The 27,885-nt window shown below is 49.2% G+C and overlaps 1 pseudogene; it reads left to right on the top strand.

Moving 5' to 3' along the window:
• The first annotated feature begins 373 nt into the window (after nucleotides 1-373).
• LOC147111569 (uncharacterized) lies at nucleotides 374-27,369 on the top strand (annotated as a pseudogene).
• The last annotated feature ends 516 nt before the right edge of the window (nucleotides 27,370-27,885 follow it).

The raw sequence follows: 27,885 nt of genomic DNA, 5'->3' as shown, positions 1-27,885 counted from the left end.
CACACACAGCAAATACTCAATGTCAATGCCCGCTATCATGGCAACAGCCATAATGCCTTCATCCTGCATCAGTCCGGTGTGCCAGCAATCTTTCAGCCACCTCAAATTCCAGCAAACTCAAGGGTGGTTACTGGGAGACAAGGGCAATCCATTGTCCACCTGGCTTATGACTGCCCTCCGCAAACCCAACACTCGTGCCCAGCACTCTTATAATGAGAGCCATGCTGCCACCAGGAACATCATCGAGCAGACTTTCGGGGTGCTGAAGCAATGGTTCCGCTGCATTGTCCGCTCAGGAGAAGCCCTCCAGTAATTGGCGGAGTGGGTGTCCCATTTCATGGTGGTCTGCTGCATGCTTCACAACTTGGCCATCATGATGGTGCAGCCCTTGCCACCAATGATTGCGGCACAACCTCAGGAGGAGGAGGATGAGGAGGAAAAGGATGAGGAAGGTGACAAGAGGAAGAGGAGGGAGGGAGGAGGCAGGCAGTCAATCATCCTTTGGATGGGCTCTCAGTGAACGGCTCATCAGGCTCTGATTCAAACGAGTTTAACCCTAGATCCCCGTTGCTCACCACATCCCCATCATACCATCCCTGTCTCACGGAATATCACAGCATCTTCCTGGGCACAAAGCTGAAGTGAGAAACACCACAAAAGATTTCAAACAAAATTAGTAAATTGATCACAAATCAATTCACACATATTTACATGAAAACTATTAACCAATCACCCTTGTACAATCCCTTAGCGCCTGTTGGTGATAAAAGCAGCGGCGAGGCTCAGGTAGGCCTCAGAGCAGCAGCGGCGGCAGACCTGCAAGGAGCGAGGCGGCGGCGGCGGTGATAAAAGCAGTGGCAAGGCTCAGGTAGGCCTCAGAGCGGCAGCGGCGGCAGACATGCGAGGAGCGAGGCGGCGGTGATAAAAGCAGTGGCGAGGCTCAGGTAGGCCTCAGAGCGGCGGCGGCGGTGATAAAAGCAGCAGCGAGGCTCGGGTAGGCCTCAGAGCGGCGGCGGCAGTGATAAAAGCAGCGGCGAGGCTCAGGTAGGCCTCAGAGCGGCGGCGGCGGTGATAAAAGCGGCGGCGAGGCTCGGGTAGGCCTCAGAGCGGTGGTGGCGGTGATAAAAGCGGCAGCGAGGCTCAGGTAGGCCTCAGAGCGGCGGTGGCGGTGATAAAAACAGCGGCGAGGCTCGGGTAGGCCTCAGAGCGGCGGTGGCGGTGATAAAAGCGGCGGCGAGGCTCAGGTAGGCCTCAGAGCGGCAGCGGCAGTGATAAAAGCAGCAGCGAGGCTCGGGTAGGCCTCAGAGCGGAGGTGGCAGAGATAAAAGCGGCGGCAAGGCTCAGGTAGGCCTCAGAGCGGCGGTGGCGGTGATAAAAACAGCGGCGAGGCTCGGGTAGGCCTCAGAGCGGCGGTGGCGGTGATAAAAGCGGCGGCGAGGCTCAGGTAGGCCTCAGAGCGGCAGCGGCAGTGATAAAAGCAGCAGCGAGGCTCGGGTAGGCCTCAGAGCAGTGGTGGCGGTGATTAAAGCGGCAGCGAGGCTCAGGTAGGCCTCAGAGTGGCGGTGGTGGTGATAAAAGCGGCGGTGAGGCTCAGGTAGGCCTCAGAGTGGTGGTGGCGGTGATAAAAGCGGTGGCGAGGCTCAGGTACACCTCAGAGCGACTGTGGTGGTGATAAAAGCAGCGGCGAGGCTCGGGTAGGCCTCAGAGCGGTGGTGGCGGTGATTAAAGCAGCGGCGAGGCTCAGGTAGGCCTCAGAGCGGCGGTGGCAGTGATAAAAGCAGCGGCAAGGCTCGGGTAGGCTTACCAATCTCCAATCTCCGAGCTCAGAGGAAGGGAGAGAAGTAAAAAGTAATCGAAGTGTGACGTCACCAGAAAGCAGGTTGGTGAGTATTTCTCTCTTTTTTAAACTTAAACTCTGTGGTTTATAGTTTCTAAGCCTCTATGGTGTAGTGGGGACTGTTGGTAAACCAGGGCCCTTAAGTATATCATTTAACTGTGGTGTAATTGGTGGGATTGATTTGATTGAATTTAATTTGAATTAATTAAAGGATAAGTCATGGCAGGAGAGCCCGGCCCCGTGGTATGCTCCTCCTGCGCTATGTGGGAACTCAGGGAGACTTCCTGTGTCCCTGACGACCATGTGTGCAGGAAGTGTGTCCAGCTGCAACTACTGGCAGACTGCATTGCGGCGCTGGAGCTGCGATTCGATACATACTGGACCATTCGTGATGCTGAGGACGTCGTGGGTATCACGTTTAATCAGTTGGTCACACTGCAGGTAAAGGTTGCACAGGCAGAAAGGGAATGGGTGACCAACAGGCAGAGTAGTAGGCGCAGGGAGGTAGTGCAGGTGTCCCCTGTGTACATCCCCCTCTCAAACAGATATACCACTCTGAATACTGGTGAGGGGGATGGCTTATCAGGGGAAAGCAGCAGCAGCCAACTTCCTGGCATCAAGAGTGGTATATGGACCCCCAAACAGTAATGCGGAGGTTGGGGATGGCATTAAAAGGGAAATTAGAGAAGCGTACAATAAGGACACAGCAGTTATCATGGGTGACTTTAATCTACATAGAGATTGGGCTAACCAAATTAGTAACAATACTGTGGAGGAGGAATTCCTGGAGTGTATACAGGATGGTTTCCTGGACCAATATGTCGAGGAACCAACTAGAAATCAGGCCATCTTAGACTGTGTATTATGTAATGAGAAAGGATTAATTAGCAATCTTGTTGTACGAAGCCCCTTGGGTTGGAGCGATCATAATATGATAGAATTCTTCATTAAGATGGAGAGTGAAGTAGTTGACTCAGAGACTAGGGTCCTGAATTTAAATAAAGGAAACTACGATGGTATGAGGCACGAGTTGGGTAGGATTGATTGGGGAATGTCACTCAAAGGGTTGACGGTAGATAGGCAATGGCAAACATTCAAAGGCCGCACGGATGATCTACAGAATTTGTTCATCCCAATTTGGCATAAAAATAAAACAAAAAAGGTGACTCAACCGTGGCTAACAAGGGAAATTAGGGATAGCATAAGATCCAAGGAGAGGACATATAAATTGGCCAGAAAAAGCAGTAAACCTGAGGATTGGGAGCAGTTTAGGATTCGCCAAAGGAGGACAAAGGGATTAATTAAGAAGGGGAAAATAGAGTATGAGAGTAAGCTTTCAGGGAACATAAAAACTGATTGTAAAAGCTTTTATAGATATGCGAAGAGAAAAAGATTGGTGAAGTCAAGCGTAGGTCCATTGCAGTCAGAATTAGGGGAATTTATAATGGGGAACAACGAAATGGCAGACCAATTAAATACATATTTTGGTTCTGTCTTCACAAAGGAGGACACTAATAACCTCCCAGAGATGCCGGGGAACATAGGGTCTGATGAAAGGGAGGAACTGAAAGAAATCAGTATTTGTAGGGAAATGGTGTTAGGGAAATTGACGGGATTGAAGGCCGATAAATCCCCAGGGCCTGATAATTTACATCCTAGGGTACTTAAGGAAGTGGCCCTAGAAATAGTAAAAGCATTGCTGGTCATCTTCCAACATTCGATAGAATCTGGAACGGTACCCATGGATTGGAGGGTAGCTAATGTTACTCCACTATTCAAAAAAGGTGGTAGAGAGAAAACGGGGAATTGCAGACTGGTTAGCCTGACATCGGTAGTGGGAAAAATGCTAGAGTCCATTGTAAAAGATGTAATAGCAGAGCACTTGGAAAACAGTGACAGGATCGGACAAAGTCAACATGGATTTACAAAAGGTAAATCGTGCTTGACTAATCTACTGGAATTTTTTGAGGATGTAACTGGTAAAATAGATAAGGGAGAACCAGTGGATGTGGTGTATTTGGACTTTCAAAAGGCTTTCGATAAGGTCCCGCATAAGAGATTAGCATGTAAAGTTAAGGCACATGGGATTGTGTGTAAGGTATTGACTTGGATAGAGAACTGGTTGGCAGGCAGAAAGCAAAGAGTTGGAATAAACGGGTCTTTTTCCGAGTGGCAGGCAGTGACTAGTGGGGTACCGCAGGGATCGGTCCTTGGACCCCAGCTATTCACAATATATATTAATGATCTAGACGAGGGAACTAGATGTAATATCTCCAAGTTTGCAGATGACACAAAGCTGGGTGGGCATGTGTGCTGTGAGGAGGATGCCGAGAAACTTCAGTATGATTTGGACAGGTTGGGGGATTGGGCAGAAGCATGGCAGATGCAATATAACATGGATAAATGCGAGGTTATCCACTTTGGCGTCAAAAACAGGAAGGCAGATTATTATCTGAATGGCAATAGATTGGGAGAAGGGAAAGTGCAACGAGACCCGGGTGTCCTTGTGCACCAGCCGCTGAAGGTAAGCATGCAGGTGCAGGAGCCGGTTAAGAAGGCTAATGGTATGTTGGTCTTCGTAGTGAGAGGATTCGAGTACAGGAACAAGGATGTCTTGCTGCAGTTGTACAGGGCCTTGCTGAGACCACATCTTGAGTATTGTGTGCAGTTTTGGTCGCCTTATCTGAGGAAGGATGTTCTTGCCATGGAGGGAGTGCAGCGAAGATTCACCAGGCTGATACCTAGGATGGCAGGAATGACGTATGAGGAGAGATTGGGTCGATTGGGCTTATACTCGCTGGAGTTTAGATGAATGAGAGGGGATCTCATTGAAACTTATAAAATTCTAACAGGACTAGACAGACTAGATGCAAGAAGAATGTTCCCGATGGTCGGGAAGTCCAGAACCAGGGGTCACAGTCTATGGATAAGGGGTAAGCCATTTAGGACAGAGATGAAGAGGAATTTCTTCACCCAGAGAGTGGTGAACCTGTGGAATTCTCTACCACAGAAGTCAGTAGAGGCCAATTCATTAAATATATTCAAGAAGGAGTTGGATATATTTCTTAAGGCTAAAGGGATCAAGGGATATGGGGAGAAAGCAGGGACAGGGTACTGAATTTGGATGATCAGCCTTGATCTCATTGAATGGTGGAGCAGGCTCGAGGGGCCAAATGGCCTACTCCTGCTCCTATCTTCTATGTTTCCATGTCTTTTGTGTAGCTTTTCCTAATCTAGCGCTCCTACGAAATGCTCTTCCAGCGGCTGCAGCATGGCTGGTGGAAGGCTACAGTGTTTCCACAGGGAAGACCTCAGATAGCCTTGCTGGGCGACCTCGAGCAGCTCCGGCCCTAGAAGGCCTGGCTGTAGACTGCACCACCTTGGCATTGGCTGCAGCAGTCTGGGCTGGATGGCTGACAGACAGCGGCAAGGGAAATGTCAGCGTGGCAGAGGTGAGAACAGGAATACTGTCATTTTGAGAGAGGGGAGCAGGGTCCTGCTCCACTGATCCACTGGCACTCCCCAGGGTGGTGCATCAGCACTCCTAGCAATCTGTTGGAGCACAGATTGCTGGCCTGCTGCAATACCCTGAAAGCTCCAGTCTACAGTGGTAAACCCAACCACGATGGAAGCAGTCCGACCTTGGGTGGCTTCAAGCTGAAACTGCTTGACGTTGGTCTGAGCTTGGGTGGCCTCATGCTGAGACTGCATGAGAGCAGTCTGAGCTACCACTGCAGCACGAAGACGTTGGGTCGCTGCAGCCTCTGCTGCAATGTCAGCTGCGACACCGCCCATCACACGCTCCATCATGTCTGGGTCGACACAGTCTCTTGGGGAGTGTACCATCATTTCCAGGCTGGAAATCCTGGGCTCCATGCTCTGCTGAGAGCCCTGTGTAATGTTGGAGGTGAACTCTTCCACGCTCCTAGCTTTTGTAGAGATGCTTTCTGGCATGCTTGCCATTACACCCATCAATTCGGTATGCATGCCCATCACCCTTCTTCTGAAGTGCACAACTGAGTCCTGTGCAGCAGAACCCATGCGCAATCTCACCCTCTGGGGAGCTGGTCCCCAAGCTACTCTTTCCCCCTGAACTTGTTGCAGCCCACTACACTAGGCACTAAAATTTGCATAGTGCCAGTTTCTGAGCTGGTGTCTGCATGTTAGAGATGCAGTGACACAGTGTTTTCTTCCTCCTCTTCTTCTCTCCCCTCGCTCTCTGCGATGACATTGGGGGCAGGCTGTTCAGGTGCTTGTTGATTTTCTAAAGCAGAAAGGCACAAGAGTCGGGTTATGTTGAGGGGAGCGGGGAGGATGCATGCGTAGAGGATGAGTAGCTTGAAAGTGACAAGTGAGTAAAGATTGTGGGCTGAGGGGGAAATGGGATGTGAGAAGAAAGATTTGGAATGAGCATACCATTGTTGTCCCCAAGTGGTTCAACCTTGCCGGTTACCACGGGCTCTACTACGTGCTGCCCAATTAGCTGGAGTACCCACTCCTCCAACTGGCTGAAGTCTTGCGTGTCCACCTGGCCCCCGCCTGTCTGCTGCTGCTCCTGCCGATTATGTGCTAGCTTGGCCTCCAAGAGAAAGAGAAGCGTGTTGAGTGAGTTTAGTGCAATGTGTTTGGGTGATGTGCCTGCCAAAGTTGAATAGCTGTAAGCGTGTGCAAGGTGTGAGATGTGAGTGTGAGTGTTGCAGCAGTGGTAAGGTTCTGAGGGTGAAGTGAAGCTATGATTGTGAGGTGTGAGTGGTGAACGGTAGAGATTGTTGGTTGGTGATTGATGTGGGTGTGGTGCATTGAGCAGTGTGTGAGGCTTGTGGTGCAGATGGTGGGATATGGTGTTTTCTAAATCTTCACTCACCTTGATCACCCATGTGAGGTCATTAAACTTCTTCCTGCACTGGATGTGGCACCTCTGCACTGGCCATCACATGGTCCGCTATCTTCTGCCTCATGATACGGGATGTATAGGGTGAGGGCTTCCTGCCACTTTGGGGTAGAGGACAGCCCACCTCCTCTTCATAGCCACTATGAGTACCTCCAGAGGTTCATCGGAAAACCCCCTGACTCTCTCCCTGGTGCGATGATCTGCCATGTGTACTGCACTCTTGCTTGTCCTTGAGCTTCTCTTTCTGGCTGTTGGGGCAGCTGCAAACTCAACTTCCCTGACAATGAGGTGCTGTAGCAGCAATGCACTGCCCCTTTAAATAGTGGAAAATGCAAGTGCCACACATGACTGAATTAGACTGGTCCCAATATTGGTCCACCTGTTGAGTGCTAAGTCAATGAGCATCAGTTTTTGCACTAAAATCATGATTATAATCATGTTAATGAAGAGCGGGCATGAATTTTGTGTGTTACCGAGCCCATTTTCAGGTGGCGCAGCTTAACATCGTTTGGCCTTAACACTGCCCGTTTCCTGGCTTTATCCAATTTCTAGGCCAAAGTATCTAAGAACATGGGCCTAGAAATTCAGTTGCTTGCGCCACCAGTTTGCGCCCAAAGAGGCCACTCAGAGGCTTTAGCGCCACTGGCCACAACCACCGTGATATTTAGCGGGGCGCTAATGGCGGCGTTAGCCTGTAGCGCTGCGCCGCCACCGATGACGTCATCGGTGTGCGCAGCGCCCCGCTACCGCCCCGAGCGACATATTAGGTTGCGCCCGCCTCTTCCGCGCTGGCCGCAAATAGCGACCGGTACACAGGGGCCTACCTGTGGCGGTAGTGGGGCGAGTTAAGGTGCAGGTGCGGTCAACCGCGTTTTCGGCGCCCGCCTGCCCGCACCTCCGTCCCCGGCCTCCTACACCCGCCCCCCCCCCCCGCGGCATTGCCGGCTGTTTCCCGAGAGCCCGGCACTTCTCCTTGGTGCCGGGCTCATTTGCCGGCACTCGCGAGCGGGGATCGTGCTGTTGCAGGCACCTCCCCCTTAACAGTGGGAGGAAGGCCTGCAGTACCGCAGCCTGCCGTGCCGCAGCGGGTGGCGCTGCGGCACTTTGCGCGCCGATATTCAGTTTCAGCGCCCCAAGCGGGGCGCCAAAAGCCTTGTTTAGCGGCCAGCTTCCATTTGGGGCGCTGAAACTGAATATCCCGATGGCGCAAGTGGCTCTGCGCGCAGCGGTAATTCCGACACCCAGGCGAGCTGGGCGCCCCTAACTGAATTTTTAGCCCATGGTGTTGTACATTATATAACATAATCACTAAAACATGACTTTAATTTAGAATTTACTCAGTTTGCCAAACTTTAAAGAAATTGTTGATTCCTGAAAATGTATAACAATGATTATTTTTTCTCAGGAGTACCTTGAACATCGAAGACCTTTTTTATTTTGATTACCTAGCTCAGTCTGTGACTTTACCACTTGTTGATGATTTTGGGTTTGTTTTATGCTGCTTTTGTCCCCTTGGGTTTCATGCAACTTCGTTGAGTCATAGAGTCATAGGGCTAGATTTTCAGTCGCTTGCGCCAGCAGTTAGCGCCTTAAGAGAAGTGATTTCCGGGCGCTATGCGTGTAGCGCCCGGGCGCAGCGCAGTTTGCGCCCCGCCCCAAATTAAGTTGCCCGTTAGCGCCGGCGCAAAGTTTAGCGCCCGCCCGGATGCGCGCGCAGAAAATGACGTCACATCCTCGTGCAACGCCCTTTGGCCGCCCCGATTGCAAACTTCAGTCGGACCGCCCCATTGTGCGGCGGGCGGCCGGAGCGTTTGGAAAAAGGAACGCAACACAACCAGTGCGGGCCCCGGGGGGCGCTAATTAAAGGGAACGTCCTCTCCAGTATAAAGGCCATCCTTTTTTCAGAAAACAGTCTTGTGCAACGCATTTCTGGAGACACAACAAGGAGGATAGCTAACTGGTTTCAAGCAGCAAGAGCCAGGTATTTTTGGACTCAGGCAATAGCGCTGCAAGTGGCCATTTGGAAATTAGACTGTTTGCCAGGATTTGATGGGGGCTGCATGGGGTGCCAACGCGCAGCTGCAGCGCCATGTCCATAGGGCTCGCAGACGCATTGTGAGAGGGGCTGCCCTGGCTAGAGGCAGAGGGGGCTACAGGCGTCGGCCACGTAGGCCTTACCCAGTCAGGCTATACCGCCAGCAGCGCTCCTACCTAAACATGAGTGCCGCGCGATGTGTTAGAAGGCTCCGATTCCGAAAGGAGGTGATTGCAGAGATCTGCCACCTGCTTCGCCGAGATCTGCGGCCAAAGCTCAGGTGCAGGACGTCTCTGTCGGTGGAAGTGAAGGTGACGGTGGCATTGAACTTCTATGCCACCGGCTCCTTCCAATACGCTGCTGGGGACATAGCAAACATCTCCCAGTATGGCGCGCATCGCTGCATCCGCCACGTGACCGAAGCACTGTTCAGAAGGAGAAGCCAATTCATCTCCTTCCCCATGGCCCTCGAGAGCCAGCATCAGCGCGCATTGGGATTTGCCAGACTCGGGGAATTCCCCTTGGTGCAGGGCGCCATTGACTGTACGCATGTGGCTTTGCGGGCCCCTCTGGAGCATGGCGAGCAGTATCGCAACAGGAAGGGCTACCATTCTCTGAATGTGCAGCTGGTATGTGACCACAAGCAGCGCATCATGGCAGTCAATGCCAGCTTCCCAGGCAGCAGCCACGATGCCTTTATCCTGCGGCAGAGTACTGTGCATGACATGTTCCAGGCACAGCCTTCCCCAAGAGGATGGCTCATCGGGGACAAAGGCTATCCTTTGTGCACCTGGCTCATGACCCCGCTCCGCGCGCCCAGGACCGCTGCTGAAGAGGCCTACAACGAGAGCCATCAAACCACCCGCAACATCATCGAGCTAACTATTGGGGTCCTCAAGCAGCGGTTCCGCTGCCTTGATCGCTCCGGAGGAGCTCTCCAGTATTCGCCGGACCGGGTCTCCCAATTTGTGGTGGTTTGCTGCATGCTACACAACCTGGCTATCCACAGGACTCAGGCACTGCCACCTGACGTTGGACCAGCACCTCAGGAGGAGGAGCAGGAGGAGCATGAGGAGGAGGAGGAGGAGCAGGAGTACGTTCCCAGGAGGGAGCGACCAGGGCCAAGGGCCGCACGACGCCACCTTATTACACGGTACTTCTAAGCCCCCTGTCAGGGAATGGCCAGGGGCCATGAGGGAAGATGAATGCAGCCGCTCCGCAAGCCCTCAGCCGGCGAAGCCAACAAACACTAAGAAGAACAACCATGGAGACTGCATGAATAAAGATAATTTTTTATTGCACAAAAATGAAAAGCCCTTCCCACATGAATCCCCAAAAACAATAAACGGGCCCCACAAAAAGCCCAACAAACGACTCACTCCCACAAACTGGGGAGGAGCCACTCCACCTTTATTCAAACCGGGCCTCAACGTCGGCCTAACGCAAAAAATAAGCCCTCCAAAAGCACAACCATGGGCAAAATAAAGATGGCCACCACCATATTAAAGGAAAGCTGCCCACACCCTCTACTGAGTGGCCCGCGAGGGCGAGACCTTGGCCAGCACTTTGCCTCCCCTGCCCTGCCTGCTGCTCCTTCGCAAGCTCTGCCCAGTGGCTGCTGCGAGGCTGGGGGAAGGCGCCTGAGGCTCAGATGCCCTTCCGCCAGATGCCGCTGGGGGGCGGCCTACACGGCGTTTGGGCCTCGAGGGGCCGTCTGCTGAGTGGCGCACCTGAGCCTGGCCACCATCAGCTGCAGCCGCTTGCCGTTGACGCCCCAGAGGGGGAATGGCGGCGACGGATGGCGCAATGTGGGCCAGCTGGCGTCTGGGATGCGCTGGCTGGTGCTGTGGCGCGGTGGCACTCGGCCGGGCCCGCACTGCAGGATCCGCAGCAATCAGCCGACGGGCGGCTTGCTGGGATGGTCCAGCGCGGCGCCTGCCCTGGCGATGCCTGCCTGAGACAGCGCGTGTGGCAGCAGTGAGTGGCCCTGTGGTCCTGGTGTGCGCGCGCATCACATCCGCCAGGGTCTTGACGGCATCAGTCAGCATGCGGCCACTCGCGGCAGTTGCTGCCCCGAACTCGCGCACACTGGTCGCCAGCGACTCGATGGCCTCAGGCATGCGCCCCACCACGCTCATGAGCTCCGTGTGGCGCCGGTCCGAGTCGTCGGCCATCTTATCCAGCTTCCGCACCTCCTCGGAAGTGAAGGTGTCCGGACTGGAGTCGCGACTCTCCCGCTGGGGAGGAGGGGGCCGAACTAGGGGACCCTTGCCGCGTTGGTGACGGCGAGTGTGCCGAGCAGCAGCACTCCCCTCTGATCCTTCCCCCCTTTGGGGGGAAGGCCGCGGGCCACGCGCACGGCTGCTGGGTGGCTGGACGCCACTGGTCCCAGAAGCTGCATTGCCCTGCGACAGTTCCTCCAGGCACTCGTCCAGTGAGGAGGTGTCAAGCATTTCCTCCTCTCCTGCGGGACGTGACTGTTCCCCCGAAGGTCCGGCTTGCTCCTCCTCCTCCTCCTGGTCGGAGGTGCTGTCACTGGCAGCTTCAGGGTCCTGGTCGTCACCAGCTGAAAGCAGGAATGCACAAGAGTAGCTTCAGAGTGAGGAGACGGCGTCAGCGAGGGAGTTAGGACTGGTGGGATTCAGCGCATTGGTGGGACAGTGCCAAAGGAGGTAGCTCGGATGGGCCAGTGCGACGCGAGAGGGCCAAAAGGCGAGGTCCTTACCATTGCCGGGCAGTGGAGGGTCGGATACACCGCACGCTGTGGGGACAATCACACGGGCTCCCATGAGCACACACACGCGCTCCTCCAGCCGAGTGAGCTTCTGCAGCTTGGCGCGGCCACCCCTGGCACGGGCCTGGCGATTAAACGCTACTTTAGCCTGCAAGAGAAAGGACGGGCTGTAAGTGCGCAGTGAAGCCCTGATGTAGTGTGCACTGCCTCCCATGGTGGAATAGCTTGGACAGAGTGAAGCCCTGATGTAGTGTGCACTGCTTCCCATGGTGGAATAGCTTGGACAGAGTGAAGCCCTGATGTAGTGTGCACTGCTTCCCATGGTGGAATAGCTTGGACAGAGTGAAGCCCTGATGTACTGTGCACTGCCTCCCATGGTGGAATAGCTTGGCCAAAGTGTAGAGTGCCGAATGGCCATTTGATGCTCATGACTGTCCCAATGCTGCTGGCTGAGGGCTGGCCAATAGGACTTTCAGGTCCCTTTGCCCATCATGTCAGGTGTACATGCAAGAATGAGGAGGAGACTGGAAAGGCTACTCACCTTCACAATCCTGGTCAGATCGTTGTATTTCTTACGGCATTGTTTGTGGGTCCTGGGGGCCTCGCCGGTGAACGTCACCCTCTGGGCGATCTGCTTCCAGGCTTTGGTGTAGTCATGGTGGGTTGGATTCCTCCCACTCTCTGGAAACAAGATCTTGCGCCTCACCTCCAGAGCTGTGACCATTATGTCCAGATCACCCTCTGAGAAGCGCAGGGCACGCTGACGGGCCTTCTCTGGCGTTGCCATGACTCCCTGGGGCTGAGCAGCAGTGTTGAGGCCTCTTTGCAAGGCTGCAGTGTGCAGGGCGTGGCAGCAGACCAATTCGTCCCTTCCCCCTTTAAGAGCTGGTCGGCACCACGGGGTCTGCTGTCAGTGCAAAAATGACCGCACCCGTGCTGCGCCCCGCCTGGGCGCTATCCCTCTGGACCGCCGGCTTAGCGCCTAAAGGTAGGAGTGGAACGCCTCTTTTAGCGCTCCACCACTCTCTTAGGGCGAAGCCACTGAATTTCCGGCAACGGGGCGCTACTTTGGGGCGGGCGCTAACTTCGGGCGGGCGCTAAGGTTAGCGCCCCAAAACTGTCTATACTGAAAATCTAGCCCATAGAGTTTTACAGCACAGAAAGAGGCCCTTCGGCCCATCGTGTCTGCGCCGCCCATCCATCCCTGTCCAGTCTAATCCCATTTTCCAGCATTTGGTCCATAGCCTTGTATGCAATGGCATTTCAAGTGCTCATCCAAATGCTTCTTGAATGTTGTGAGGGTTCCTGCCTCCACCACCCTTTCAGGCATTGAGTTCCACATTCCAACCACCCTCTGGGTGAAAAAGTTCCTCCTCAAATCCCCTCTAAATCTCCTGCCCCTTACCCTGAATCTATGCCCCCTTGTTATTGACCCCCCCACTAAGGGGAAAAGTTCCTCTTTATCTACGCTATCTATGCCCCAAGTGTACTTGATCAGGTCACTAAGCCAAAAGAAAGAAAGAACTTGCATTAATATAGCACCTTTCATGACCGCAGGATGCCCAAAAGCACTTTAGAGCCAATTAAGTAGTTTTGAATTATTGTCACTGTTGTAATCTAGGATAATGCAGGAGCCATAAACAGCAATGAGATAATGATCAGATAAAATGTTCCTTTATTGATGTTGGTTGAGGAATAAATATTTGCCAAGACATTGGGGACAACTCCCTTGGTCTTCAAAACGGACGATAGTAAATGCAGCCAATTTTACACCCGCCTGATTTTCTTTTCTATTGATATTTTAGGAAAAGAGAATCGGTTAGCGTTTAAGACAGACTACTGATTAATATTGTCCATTTAGCGCATTGAAAACGATCATGTAGAGTGATTGAGCAGTAGAATGAAGTGTGTGTGTGTGTGTGTGTGTGTGTGTGTGTGTGTTTGTGAAGCAAGATTTAAACCAGGGATATTGACATTTAAACAACACAAGCAAACAGAAAATCATACAATCATTTATTCCTTGTGAACATTTTTTCCAGTAGCAACCATAGCTATCACAATTTTTGTGAGCCAACGTGTTGGCATTGACAGATTGGTTACACAGTCTGTCAAAATCAGTACCAGTGTTGGTGAACTGCTGATGGGGCTTGGCTATTTAAAAATACACAAAACACCTACAGAAAGAATAAAGAGGTGTTCATTGTAACAATATAGCTAACAAGAAAATTTGATTTGATTTGACAAATTGTTAATTAAACAAAACCCTGTTGGCTGGGGATGATTTACTGCTCCATCTCCACACCATTGTTATTAGGCAGGCATCCAAAATGGCCAATCCAGCAAAGGATGTCATAAAAGTAATTGTGCTGCGAACCCTCTGCAGCAAGACACACTTGTTAATGATTGGAGGTCAAATCAAATTTTGATGCCAAAACAGCAAGCCTGAATTACAAACAATTTAGAAAAATACTAATATTGTGAAAATTCTGTGTTTTCAACCACAACAATTTGCATTTCTATAGCACTTGGGAACAAAGGAACAGGAGTTGGCCATTCAGCCCCTCCAGCCTGTTCCACCATTCAATGAGATCATGTCTGATCTGTGATCTAACTCCATATACCCGTCTTTGGCCCATATCCCTTAATACCTTTGGTTAACAAAAACTTTAAGGGGGGGAAAATGGGTCGCACCCACTTTGGGGCAATAACTTCGCTGGGGGGCTACTTTTAACCCCCCTGAAAAGTTAGCACCATCGCACCTGAAATTCAATGCTAGCACCCCAACCAGGAGGCGGGGTGCTACTGGAAGAGCTCCCCCTTCCTCTTGGGGTGCTCCCGTTGAATATCGCGGTGCTACGTGCAGCAGCGCCACGTGCAGCAGCATATAGTGCCGCAGTAATGCAGGCCTCCCTCCCCTGATTAAAGGGGAGGGGCCTAGCGCAACGCGCACCAGGTTGACCGATCATGGCCGGAACCCCCCAGGAGCAGGCCAGAGGGGGCAGGTGCTGGCAGGCAGCCCAAAAACAAATGGCCGCCCGGTACCTGCCCTTTAATTATTGCCACCCTGGCCACAAAAATGCCACCCTGATGCTGTCGGACATAGCGTCTGGTGGTAGGTCAGAGGGCGTGAGCCAAGTTTGCGGCCGGGACACAAGCAGGGCACTGCACACGCCGATAACGTCATCGTCGGAGGCGCAGTGCCACAGGGTGCTACCGGCTACCGCCGGCACTAACCTCCCGCTGAATTTTGCAGAAGGCGTTAGCAGTGCTGCGCTCAGGCGCTAGGGGCTTTGCGTCCTGTTAGCGCCCCCTCAGGAGGCGCAAAGCAACCAAATTTTTCCCCCTAAATGTCCCAAGATACTTCTCGTGATCATTATCAGATTAAGTTTGATACGTGTCCAAAATCTTGGTCAAAGGTTTAGGTTTTATGTTTTACCTTAAAGGAATTACATGGAATATACAGCACAGAAACAGGTCATTCGGGCCAACCAGTCCAGGTCAGCGTTATGCTCCACTCGAGCCTCCTCCCATCCTTCCTCATCCAATTCTATCAGCATAACCTTCTATTCCCTTCTCCCTCATATGCTTATCTAGCTTCTCCTTAAATGCATCTATACGATTCGCCTCAACCACTCCCTGTGGTAGCGAGTTCCATATTCTCATTACTCTCGGGGTAAAGAAGTTTCAGGAGGATAGAAAGGTAGAGAGCCGGAGAGGTTAAGGGAGGGAATTTTAGTGCTTAGGGCCTAGATAGCGTGGCCAACAATGGTAGGTCGAAGGGAGAGGGGGATGCACAAGAGGCCAGAATTGGAGGTATGCAGCATTCTCAGAAGGTTATAGGGCTGGAGGAGTCTGCAGAGATAGGGAGGGAGGAGGCCATGAAGGGATTTGAACATGAGGACTACAATTTTAAATTTTCACCATTGGTGGACACAGAGCCATTATAGGTCAGTGAGCACAGGGGTGATGGGTGAACAGGATTTGGTGTGACTTAGGATATGTACAGCAGAGTTTAGGATGAGCTTAAGGTGGAACCATAGTCTAGCTGGAGAAATCTGTACTGGTAGCCTGCAACCATGCCACCCAAATCTCAGGTGGAGTTGGCAGCCTTTGTTTTGGGCAACCATGGGTTCCTCTCCTAGCACCTGTGCATGCGGAAAGAGCCCATCAGTATTTGTTCCTCAGTTTATCAAAAAGTGAATTATCAGATGGAGGAAATTTAGCCCATACGTTCCCAGATCACGGTGACAAATCACAACTTTTCTTGCATCTTTAACCCAGAAGAATGCAAAATGCTCCGTAAAAATATGAAAACCATGAATTTTTATGACTTTATTGAATAGTTACAAAATATGATAGCTATAGTGAATTACAACCAGCTTATGCCAATGTCTATCTTCTGCAATGAAGAATCGTTAGTTTTGTGTTGCTTTGTCACATCACTGTGCAAATAGCTGTCCTTTCTGTTTTGTTTCACTCATTTTATAATGCCTTAATTTTAAAACCACTGTGACCCTGTTAAAGGACTAGTAACAAAACAGCAGGATAGTTCTCTCATTTGACCCATGATTACCCGCTTTCTTTACTTTTCCTCGCTATCTCAACAGGTCACTTTTCAAATACAGGAACTCTTACATTTATCACTGTTAATGGAACAGTAAATGTTTGATAATAACTGTAGAAGAGCACAAAATATTCAAATCAAAAACAGACTGGTATCCAAGGTAATGGAAAGAATAGCTGAAATGGGAAAGGAGAGGGCTACTTTAAAGAAATACTTCTGAACTGAAATGCTTAGAAACAAAATATATATTTTAAAAAATCAAGCCTCAGGTGCCTCAGCTTACCTTGGTACAAACATAACACACAACAGGAAACAACGTTCATCCAATTCATAGGTGAGCCTTTCATAATCCAATCTTGACTATATTGGCCCGTAATTTCCGATTGGAGGCTTCCTGTGTGCGGAGGCCTGCTATCGGAAAAAAATCTACACTCTTATCTGAGGGCTCCCGAGGTCCGGACACTTCCAATGCTGGGCCTCTCCACAGTTGAAATGCGCAGGGCTCACATATTCCAGAGGTGCCTGCAGTTCGCAAGCATCCCTGGGATCACATGGGCCAGGCCAGCCAATAGGAGAAGGGAATCTCCCTTCATACTTTTGACAGATAGACCTGTCAAATATATGAATGGAGATCACCCCAAAAACACATCAAAACATTAAATAAATTTTTAAAAAACCATCACTTTTTAAATGAGTTAAAATTACATTAAATTAAATATTTTAAACAAAAATTAAATTTTTTGAAAAAAATAATTAACGTTTTTTACGCAGCTAAAAATAAACTTACCTTTTTTAAACATATTTTTAATTTATAAATGAGTGAACTTTTTTAAAAACTTTTTTCAACTCTTATGCTGGTAAAAGCAGACTTTACGTCTGGCGTAAGAATTCTAAGGGTTTTCAGCGGGCGGAGGTTCTGCAGAAAGCGGAACTCTCCCCCCGCAGAGGCCCTTCTCTAGGGCAGGCATCCGATCTCTCAAGAGAATTCTTGACAAATCGGAAATACCGGTTTTCGCAAGCCTGAAACCAGCATTTCCGATGTCCCTACAGGTGTGTACACAGCCCATACACACCCATAGGCATCGGAAAATATGGGCCATTTAGTCTTAAGTTACAAGGTCCTCCTCATATATACAATTAAATGATATTTCACTATCAGAGGACCTGTTAAAGTTTTATTATTACTTGCCAAAGAAACACTGACATTTAAGAATCTTGAGCTAGGGGAGGATTCTTGGCTAAGAATTTCACATGCATTATTAAAGAATTCAATATACTTCAGTAGGTTTGGAAAGGGAAACTGTTATTGACTTTAACAGACTTTGACGGAATTCAACAATATCTAGAGTTCCTTTAAATATTTGATAAACTGCAACAAACAAGAACCTTTCTCGGGACTGTAACAAGTGTTGATGGTACTAAAACAAGTTGTATCAATTTTTTTTATATAGGAAAACCTGACGTTTACAAAACCTACATGTAAGCATCCACTACAAGGTTTTAAAAAAACATATTGATGTCAAGAATATGTTTTTAATTACTGTTGATCGCTTGTTTGATATTGAAACGGTGGCTGCTAGATAGCCTTACATCATGTTTAACACGTGCTTGGTCATAACCCTTCCCTTCAGGTTCCTGATGAAATGCAGTGTACAATTCTTGTAGTAACTAAAGCAGTTTATTAAACAAATAGTACTGTAAACAAATCATTCGCATTTTGTACGGAATGCACCACATGCTGCTCTCCAGGCAATTTCCTTTTGACACACATCTACTCATCATTTAGCAGGATATCAACACATACTCTCAGGTCAGGCTCAAGGCCAAAGCCTCAGGCCTGTCTCTATAACGCTCATTTAATACTCCGTCTGTCGCGATACAGATAAGGATACAGGGAAAAAGGAGAAATGAGCCAAGAGAGCATGGCAAGAAAGAGAATACTGGAGCAGACACAGTTCAGGCAGTGAAGGAAGGTGAAGCTTGAAAAAGAGACAATTCACCAATTATTCACTATGAGGTAGAAGCCAATCTCCTACACATTATAGTGATCACTTCTTGTAACCTGATATTAATGAGACCAAAATGTCAAGACAAACAGATTTATTCCTAAATACCAACCCTATTAATGCTCTAATCTTCCTCTCATTAGGTTATTAATAAAAACAATTTCATCTTCTCTGAAAATAATAGTTGAGACATTAATATAGCTGGGGGCAATGCAAGACAATAACAAAATGACCTCCTCACAGTGCCCTTGAACCTTTAAACTTTAGCAGGATACAGGGAAATGTCTTCATAGACCAGCTGGTTTTGTAAGTTTTCAATTCATAAAATGTGGCCCTGAAACAAATGCTAATATCATAGAAAAAGACTACTCAAATATCAGAAGTAGCTTCATTACTGTAACATGAATCCTATAACAGCACAATGCAATTTTAATTAAAAGTTTAAAAAAATGTCTAAGCACTTCAATTCAGGTTACTCTCTTTTCCTTGTCTTCCCTTCTTTCCCATTTTCTTGCCATTTAAGTTTTATTTTGTTTAGCTTATCTGAATTTTCTGTCTTTTTCCTTCAATAAATAAACCTTTTATTACAGTGTTTCCTCTTCATCCTGGCTTCTATCATTCATTCATATGTACGGTAGCCTAGTAGTTATGTTGCTGGACCTGCACTAATAATCCAGGGAATGTGAGTTCAAATCCCTCCATGAATAAAAATTGATATTAGTAAGTGGCTCTGAAGCTGTCGGATTGTCCTAAAAACCCAACTGGTTCACTAATGTTGTTTAGGGAAGGAAACCTGCCATCCCTACCTGGTCTGGTCTGGCCTATGTGTCCCATACCAATGTGGTTGACTTTTAACTGCCCTCTGTCGTGGCCTAGCAACTAGGGATCGGTAATAAATGTCAGTAAGTTTTGAAGCCTGGGGCAACTTTCCAACCAATTTACTTGTCAATGCTTTCCAGCCAGTCAAAATCCCAGGTTGGTATGTTTGTATCTTGGACTGTATAACTGGGGTCCATTTTTCCATAGGAAGGGAAAGTTTATTTGTTTTGACCAGCTTGGGATAGTTGGATAGATGGCCAAGTTTTCCTGGTGATGCTGCAGAAGTGAATTCAGGGAATTTTTGTTAGAAGCTCATGAATTTGTGATTTCTCACTCTTAGCTAAGTTGCTGCAGATCCACTGTGGAGGTGCATTGATGCTATGGTCCTGCTCACTTGTTGAGACTTAAGGGCAGAAGGCCAATAACCCTGCTTATAGTACTGCATCTCTTTGAAGCGCATAAGCCTCTCTGTGTTTTGTTGTGAGTTGCTTTCTAGCTTGTGTGAGAGCTTTGCCAGTTTTGTTGCAAGCTGCTGTTTTTGTGTTACTATTCAAGGCTGTGTGGTCTTTTCTTAAGCTTACTTTTTGCTGCTAGTATTTTATATTTCCTCATGATGCTAAGTTATTGGGCCCGATATTAATGTTAAGGCAGGTTCCGGGCGGGGTGGGGGTGGGGGGAATTGTGTGCGTGAAACTTGGAATTGAAGTTAGTGCTTCAGATTCTCTGATTTCGACTTTGTAGTGTATGTACTTTGCAGAAGGAACTATATTCTGCAGCCCCTGTATACTGCAGTACCAGTAGTGACCACCCCTGTATATAAGCCTGTGTAGTAACTTTGCATAGTTAGTTCCAGTTTGTCTCCACTCAGTAAAGACCTGTTATAACCAACTCCTGCAGTCCGTGTCTCAATTACACATGGACATAATACTGGCGACGAGCAGATCCGAACTTACCTACAGTCTGCACCACCTCATGGGGATCCATCCCTGAAGCGAAGTTGTCAGAGGTCGAGGCCAGAAGGAAGAAAGAAAAAAAAAGAAAACAAACAGAAAAAACGGGCATTGACCGTGGGCAACCGCCTCTGATTCATCGGAGTTGAAGATTTGCAGGAGAGGCTGCCAAGAGCGGGGCTTGGTTATCCTGCCAATGGTGTTCCAGCTAATCGGGCTGGTGGCAGGTAGTACACTGATCCTTCCTGGGCTGCGGCGGGCTAGAGCTCGATCGGGTGGCTTTTCAACGGGGCCGAGCAGCGTTGTCGGGAAGAGGAGAGAGAGAGAGAGGGTGGAGCACACAGGGCGCGGCCGGTGCTACGGAGCCGGGCAGCGTACAGACCCGAGAAGAGGGAGGAAAGTGTCCCGTAGGGTTGCTCCGACGATGGGGAAATAAAAGAAATTAGAAGCGCAGAAAGCCGCAAGAAGCTGCAGTTTGCCACGGGAACCGCGGAGAGCGGCATTAGCAGCAGCGCGGGGGGAAGTGCGCAAAGACCATAGGGCGTCGCCATCAAGGCATAAAACGCCAGCAACAGCGCTAGCAGCAGCAGAGAAGACGGAAAGCGCGGGAGGCGCCATTTTGTTAAATCGGGGAAGAAGGCAAAGCGCGGGAGGCACCATCTTAGATTTCCAAGATGCCGAAGACTGGCAATGTCACTGCCTTCGATAATGCAATAGAAGCCTGGACCACGTATGTGGAAAGAGTCGAAGTATATTGCGAGGCAAACGAAGTAGCCGATGAGAAAAAGGCATCGGTACTACTAAACTTAATGGGCGCAAGAACATACGGCCTATTGCGGAACCTGATTACTCCAGCAAAACCGATGGCAAAGAGTTTTAACGAAATTGTTGATATCCTACAGGAACACCTAGGCCTAGAAATTCAGTTTGGGCCCGCCAGCTCGCTTGTGCCCAGAAGTTACTGCTGCATGCGGAGCCACTTGCGCCCGCCGGAAATTCAGTTTCAGCACCCCAAGTCGAAGCCGGCCGCTATTCAAGGGTTTCGGCACCCCCGCTTGGGGCGCTGAAACTGAATATCGGTGCGCTAGGTGCCGCAGCGCCACCCGCTGCGGAGCTGCAGGCTGCGGTACTGCAGGCCTTCCTCCCTCTCTTAAGGGGGAGGTGCCTGCAACAGCGAGATCGCCGCTCGCTAGTGCCGGCAAATGAGCCCGGCACCACGGAGAAGTGTCGGGCTCCCGGAAAACAGCCGGCAATGCCGCGGGGGGGGGGTGGAGGAGGCCGGGGAAGGAGGTGCAGGCAGGCGGCCGCCGAAAAAGCGGCCGGCTGCACCTCCGCCTTAACTCGCCCCACTAACGCTACAGTACGGCCCCGTTTTCTGATCGCTGTTTGCGGCCGCTGCGGAAGAGGCGGCCGCAACTCAATATGGCGGTCGGGCCGGTAGCGGGGCGGTAGCGGGGCACTGCGCACACCGATGACGTCATCGGTGGTGGTGCAGCGCTACTGGCTAACGCCGCCATTACCGCAGCGCTGAATATCGGCGAAAGCTCAGCAAGTGGCGCAAAATCCCTCTTTGGGCGAAAACTGGGTGCAAAGCCTACTGAATTTCTAGCACTAAAACCTACACCACTGCTGATAGCAGAAAGATTTAAATTCCACAGGAGAAATCAGCATAAAGATGAGAGCAATGCTGATTATCTTACGGAACTACGCAAGCTATCAATGCACTGCCAGTTTGGAGCAGGACTGACAGATACTCTACGGGACAAATTTGTCTGTGGACTCCTGAGTGAAGGAACCCAGAAGAGGTTACTCTCAGTGAAAGAGCTGACGCTAGATAAGGCTTTCAGCGTGGCAGTATCGTACGAAGCAGAAATACAGCAAAAGCCACAGGAATACGGCATGCATGAAATGACACGGGGATTTGAAAAATGTTATCGCTGCGGCAGAACAACCCATGACCAGAAGGACTGCTGGTCCAAGGACAAAATATGCAGGCAATGCGGAAAGATGGGACACACTGCACGAGTTTGCAGGTCTGGGAAGAAGACTAACGACAACAAAAAGGCTACTAAGGAACAGTACAGGAAAGTACAAAAGATGACGGACAGTAGTTCCGAAGACCAGATGAGCGATAGATAATCCGGGAACAAGAGACAAAGCTGTCTCAAACTTCACAACGTAATCGCAAAAGAGGATCACCGAACCATTTGGGTCACCCTCACGATAGCAGGGTCCCAAGCAAAATGGAATTGGATACAGGATCAGCCCTGACCGTCATGAATCGATGAGACTACGAGCGGCTATTCTCAACATACCCTTGAAAGAGACATCCATTGTCTTGAAGACATATACGGGGCAAAAAGTATACCCCAGAGGGAAAATAAGGGTGCCTGTCGAATACAACGGCAAGGAAAGACAGAAATTGTATCTGTACATACTGCAAGATGGTGGACCACCGTTATTGGGACGTGAATGGATCAGAAAGATAAGTTTAGACTGGCACTCCATTCAGGCACTGATGGTGGCTGGTAAAAAGGATGACGACGTCACACCTGGACGATTGTCAAAAATCTTAGCTAACGCCAAAGAGGTATTTCAACAAGAACTGGGAACTCTTAAAGGTGTAACCGCCTCGATAAAAATAGAAGAGAATGCAATTCCCAAGTTTTTCAAAGCAAGACCGGTACCATATGCAATTCGCCCAGCCGTCGAGGCAGAGCTGGAGAATCTGGAGAATGCAGGCATGTTATCTAAGGTAGACTGGAGCGAGTGGGCGACACCCATCGTTCCTGTCATGAAGAAAACGTTAAACAATAAGTCTGAGGAGCCAAGGAAGGTTCGCATCTGTGGGGACTTCAAGGTGACGGTGAACCCAGTCCTTCACACAGTACAATATCCTCTCCCGAGGATAGAAGATATTTTTGCCTCACTATCTGGAGGGAAGCGTTTTACAAAAATTGACCTAGCACAAGCATATTTGCAGATGGAGGTTGAAGAATCCTCTAGGAAGTATCTCACGATAAACACTCACAAAGGTCTTTACCAGTATAATCGACTGGTATTCGGAGTAGCATCAGCTCCGGCGATATGGCAAAGAGCGATGGAACAAGTCCTGCAAGGGATTCCGGGGACTCAGTGTTACTTGGACGACATCCTAGTGACAGGTGAAGATGACAGTGAACACCTTGCTAACCTGGAGCAAGTGCTCACTAGACTAAGAGAACATGGGCTACGAGCCAATCGCCCCAAGTGCGAGTTTTTTAAGAAACAGATATCGTATTGTGGCCACATGATTGATGAAGAGGGGTTACATAAGTCCCCTGACAAAATTGAAGAGGTAGTTAAGGCTCCAGCGCCTGAAAATGTGTCGCAACTGAGGTCATTCCTCGGATTGGTGAATTACTACCATAAGTTTTTGCCGAATTTGTCCACAATTCTGCACCCACTGAATGCCCTACTACAAACTGGAGTAGCATGGAAATGGAGCGATGAAGGTAAGTGGGCCTTTCAGAAGAGTAAATACCTAATCACTTCAAGAGATGTATTGGCTCACTACAACCCATCACTACCAATAAGATTGGCGTGTGATGCGTCTCCCTACGGCATTGGAGCGGTACTGTCACATAAATTCCTTGATGGTTCAGAGAGGCTTATAGCTTTTGCGTCACACTTGTTAACTTCAGCCAAGCGTAACTATGCCCAGATTGACAGAGTGGCCCTCAGCCTGGTGTGGGGGGTGAAGAAGTTCAATCACTACCTGCACGGTCAGAAATTTACTCTATTAACTGATCATCAACCTCTTGTCTCCATTTTCAACCCTCAGAAGGGCGTCCCGTTAATAACAGCACAACGGCTACAGAGGTGGTCCCTTTTCCTTGGGGCACACCAATATGACATCGAGTACAAAGGAACTAAACAGCATGGGAATGCTGATGGATTGTCGTGCCTACCGTTGCCGACGGTGGAAGAAGCACCTGCAGTGGATCCAGTGGAGATATTCCACTCGACCATAGTCGAATGTCTACCTGTGACGAATGCAAACATAGAAAAGGAAACACGAAATGAACCGACACTCTCCTGGGTCTATGATTTAACGGTGAAGGGATGGCCAGCAGATGGCGAACCACTGTTGCCAGCATTCTCGCCGAGAAGAGAACAGCTGTCAGTGTGCAGAGGAACCTTGATGTGTGGATCCAGAGTAGTAATTCCACCCAAATTGAAGGATAGAGTGCTCAATGAGCTTCATGAGGGTCATCTGGGAGGGGTAAAAATGAAGAACTTAGCCACAGCGTCTGTGTGGTGGCCGGGAATCGATAGAGAAATCGAAGAGATGACCAAAAGCTGTACAGGATGCCAGAAGGTCCAAAACGCCCCACCACAAGCCCCTCTACATCCATGGGAGTGGCCCTCATCTCCGTGGTAAAGGGTGCACATTGATTTTGCTGGTCCATTTATGGACTCGATGTTTTTAATTGCACATTCAAAGTGGCCAGAGGTAATAAAAATGTCCTCAACCACCACAGAAAAAACTATCACAGTCTTACGAACCATATTCGCCAGAAATGGGCTGCCTGAACAGATTTGCTCTGACAATGGACCACAGTTTGTGTCTGAAGAGTTCCGGAGGTTCTTAAAGAACAATGGTGTTAAGCATTACACATCCGCCCCATATCATCCAGCCACTAATGGATTGGCCGAGAGGTTCGTTCAAACATTCAAGAAGGCTATCAAGGCAATGTGTAATGAAGATATACCCCTACAGCACAAGGTGGATAACTTCTTGTTTGCCTACCGGAATGCGACACATGTGGTTACCAACCAAACTCCAGCCATGATGTTCTTCAATCGAAGACTACGATGCCGCTTGGATTTGGTTAAGCCAAACGTCAGAAGAGATGTGGAGAACAGGCAGTTTCAGAATATGAATGAAAGGCCGACCAGGAGTTTTAAGATAGGTCAACCAGTTTTGGCCCGGGACAACCGCACAGAGAAATGGCAGCCAGGAACGATCTGTACACGGCAAGGGCCTCTAATGTATACCGTGGACGTTGGAGAGAGCATTGTAAGACGCCATGCTGACCAGATTCTAGAGTCACTGGAAAACGTCAACTCCACACCACGATCCGATACACCTGGTGATGAAACCGAAGTACCAATTGCATCTACCTTAGAATCGGGAATATTGGAAGCAGACAAACCCAACAACGACGTTGATTCCGAATCAACTCTGCCAGAAGAACCTGATACCCAAAAGAGGCGTTATCCAGACAGAATCAGGAAGCCTCCTCAAAGACTGAACTTATAATTGCTTAACTTCAGCTAATGTATATGATAACTGTAATTGTAAATATGTTATTTAATTATTAATCGAATGTTATGTACTGTTTAGCTAAAAGGGGAGGAATTGTAGTGTATGTACTTTGCAGAAGGAACTATATTCTGCAGCCCCTGTATACTGCAGTACCAGTAGTGACCACCCCTGTATATAAACCTGTGTAGTAACTTTGCATAGTTAGTTCCAGTTTGTCTCCACTCAGTAAAGACCTGTTATAACCAACTCCTGCAGTCCGTGTCTCAATTACACACGGACATAATAGACTTGATTGAATCATTACATTTTTCCTTCCAGGGTTTGGTGCAGTGAGTCTGATGTGCACCCACATGACATGATCTGAAGTCCACTATTTAAAGGGCCAATGCAGAAATGGAATTTGGAGCAGCAAGGACCATTCTAGGATGGATTCACAAAGAGCAAGGGCAGCACCCAGATTTAATGATGCTTCCCTTGAATTATTGTTGGGTGCAGTCAGGAGCAGGAGGGACATATTTTTCCCCAGGAATGGGAGGAGAAACCTGCTGCTGTTACTAAGAAGGCATGATTGGAGTGGTTGAGGAGGTGAGCAGCAGGTGAATTGTGCCCAGGTTTTGCATGCAATGCAGTCAGTGATTTAATGACCTAACCAGGTCAGGAAAAGTGAGTACATTTATTGATTCACCTACATCCTTTGGTACAAACCCCGACCCTCACACTCTGCCTTGCCAAGCGTACTACATCACATCAGTCCTCACACCCACTTAATTTTTAGCACCACCCATCCTTCACCTTCCATGCACTGCCTCAGCTCCCCGTGTATCCATCCACAGCTGCCATTCATCCCAATCCTTATACAATGTGATGCATCGGGCTGATAATCCCCCTCACTGGATGTATTGCATTCATCAGGTGAATACGCGATCTTCATTCACTCATAGGTTTGGTTCTTTGCCGCTTGTAGGAGAAGAGAGCGCAAACCTCAAGGGAGAGGGAGAGGACTGGACGTGGACCACCACAAATAGTCACAATGCAGAGGAGGACGCCATGGAGATAAATGGTATATCTGTGTCCCTCTCAATCAGTGATGGAGAGACTGGGAATTCGCAGTTGGCTAGTGACAGAATTAAAAATATCTCTGACACATATATTTTATTTCATTAATGACTGAACTATGAGAAGACTGAGTATGATGATTGCCATGAACGTTACTGTGCCATGACTAATTCACATCTATTTCTTTTTTCTTCCAGAGCCTTCATGTTTAGAGCAAGAGTTGCTGGAGATGCACGAGGATGATTCCTCAGAGGACCTCATTCCTTCTGAGGATGCAGCGTCACAGGACGTACAGCCATGCACCAGCGCAAATACTCGTACTTTGGTGGGTCCATTTAGACAGTTACTTGATTTTTCACCTGGTGATTCACAATTCACAAGTGAGCACAAACAGAGACTGGTTGCAGGGACAGTAGCGGAGAGTCCACGTCACGGGTCACAGTCCTCTCCAAGTTATGCTCAGCTGGACACAGATGCTGAACCCCGGGGGTCATCATTGAGATGGAAAATTATAGACGGACAGCAGCAACTTTGCAAGGTACTGACAGACATGCCACACACACTCTCCACAATAGCGGAGAAGATGGAAGAGTCCCACTTGAACAGTAGGGGATTGGTGACACAGGTACTTGCGAGATTGTTTGCCATGGAGAGACTAGCCGCCTCCATGAAGCTTCATGCCCAGCTGTCAAATGAGTCTATGCTGGCCATGACCACAACTGTGCAGACTTTGGATGGCAACATCTCTGCCACCTTAAGCAGGATGACAGATACCTTATCTGTGGCCTTACTATGCATTACTGATCTTCACCAATCTGGTCTGCAGCAGAGTGGTAGGAGTGATATGGCGCTGGCCCAAGAAAGAAATGATGGTGAAAGGGGAAATGGAAATGGCAAATCCACTCAAAGCACTCTCACATTTCACCCATTGCAACCTCCCCCAGCCAGTACTCAACATGGTGCCTCATCTCCCGATGGCCAAGTCTGTCCCTGCACAGGTGCAGGTGGAGCAATCTTTAGCGAGTTCTCCAAAGCCCAGAGGCCGTGGGCCAAAAGCATCTCGGCAGTCAGGACAAGGATCTGAGCAGTCTGCCTCTACCTCTGCTGGAGCCACACAGGATACACCATGTAGAAGTGGTAGGAAGTGTAAGTTAAAGCAATTGTAATTCACTAAGGATATGCACATGGCTCTTTGACAAAATGCTATTTTGCTAAGTTTCCTTTTTTTATAACTTCACATAAAATTTAAAGATTAGTGCCACTTCCACGTCTTGCCCATTATTGCGTCTGGAGTGCCAACTCGCCCTTTCACTTGTTTCATGATGAATGTCAATGTATGATAGGATCCATCGGATGAATGTGCAATGGGTGGATGAGTTGAAGGACTGTTCTTTGCAAAGGATGGTGGGGGAAGGGGGTTTGGTTGGTGGTGGTGGTAGCTTTCATTTGTTATTTGTTCCACTTGGAATAATTCACTGAACATCTAGCTATGAGGGCATCCCTAGCATCCCGGACAGCAATGTATGCGGCTGGTCTTGTGATGGGTGCCCCATCTTCATATTCCTCCTCCTCCTCTTCTTCAATTTTTTCCTCACCCAAAAAAGCCTGGTGAACACCTTGGTCATCCTCCACCTGTAATCCTCTCTGCTGTGCAATGTTGTGTAGGACACAGCTCACCATTA

This window comes from Somniosus microcephalus, chromosome 10 (assembly GCF_052327205.1).
Source record: "Somniosus microcephalus isolate GS21.2 chromosome 10, FLI_Smic_1.0, whole genome shotgun sequence".
NCBI classification, from domain to species: Eukaryota; Metazoa; Chordata; class Chondrichthyes; order Squaliformes; family Somniosidae; genus Somniosus; species Somniosus microcephalus.
Note: the sequence above shows the minus strand (reverse complement) of the source record. Positions and strands in the feature narration are given on the sequence as shown.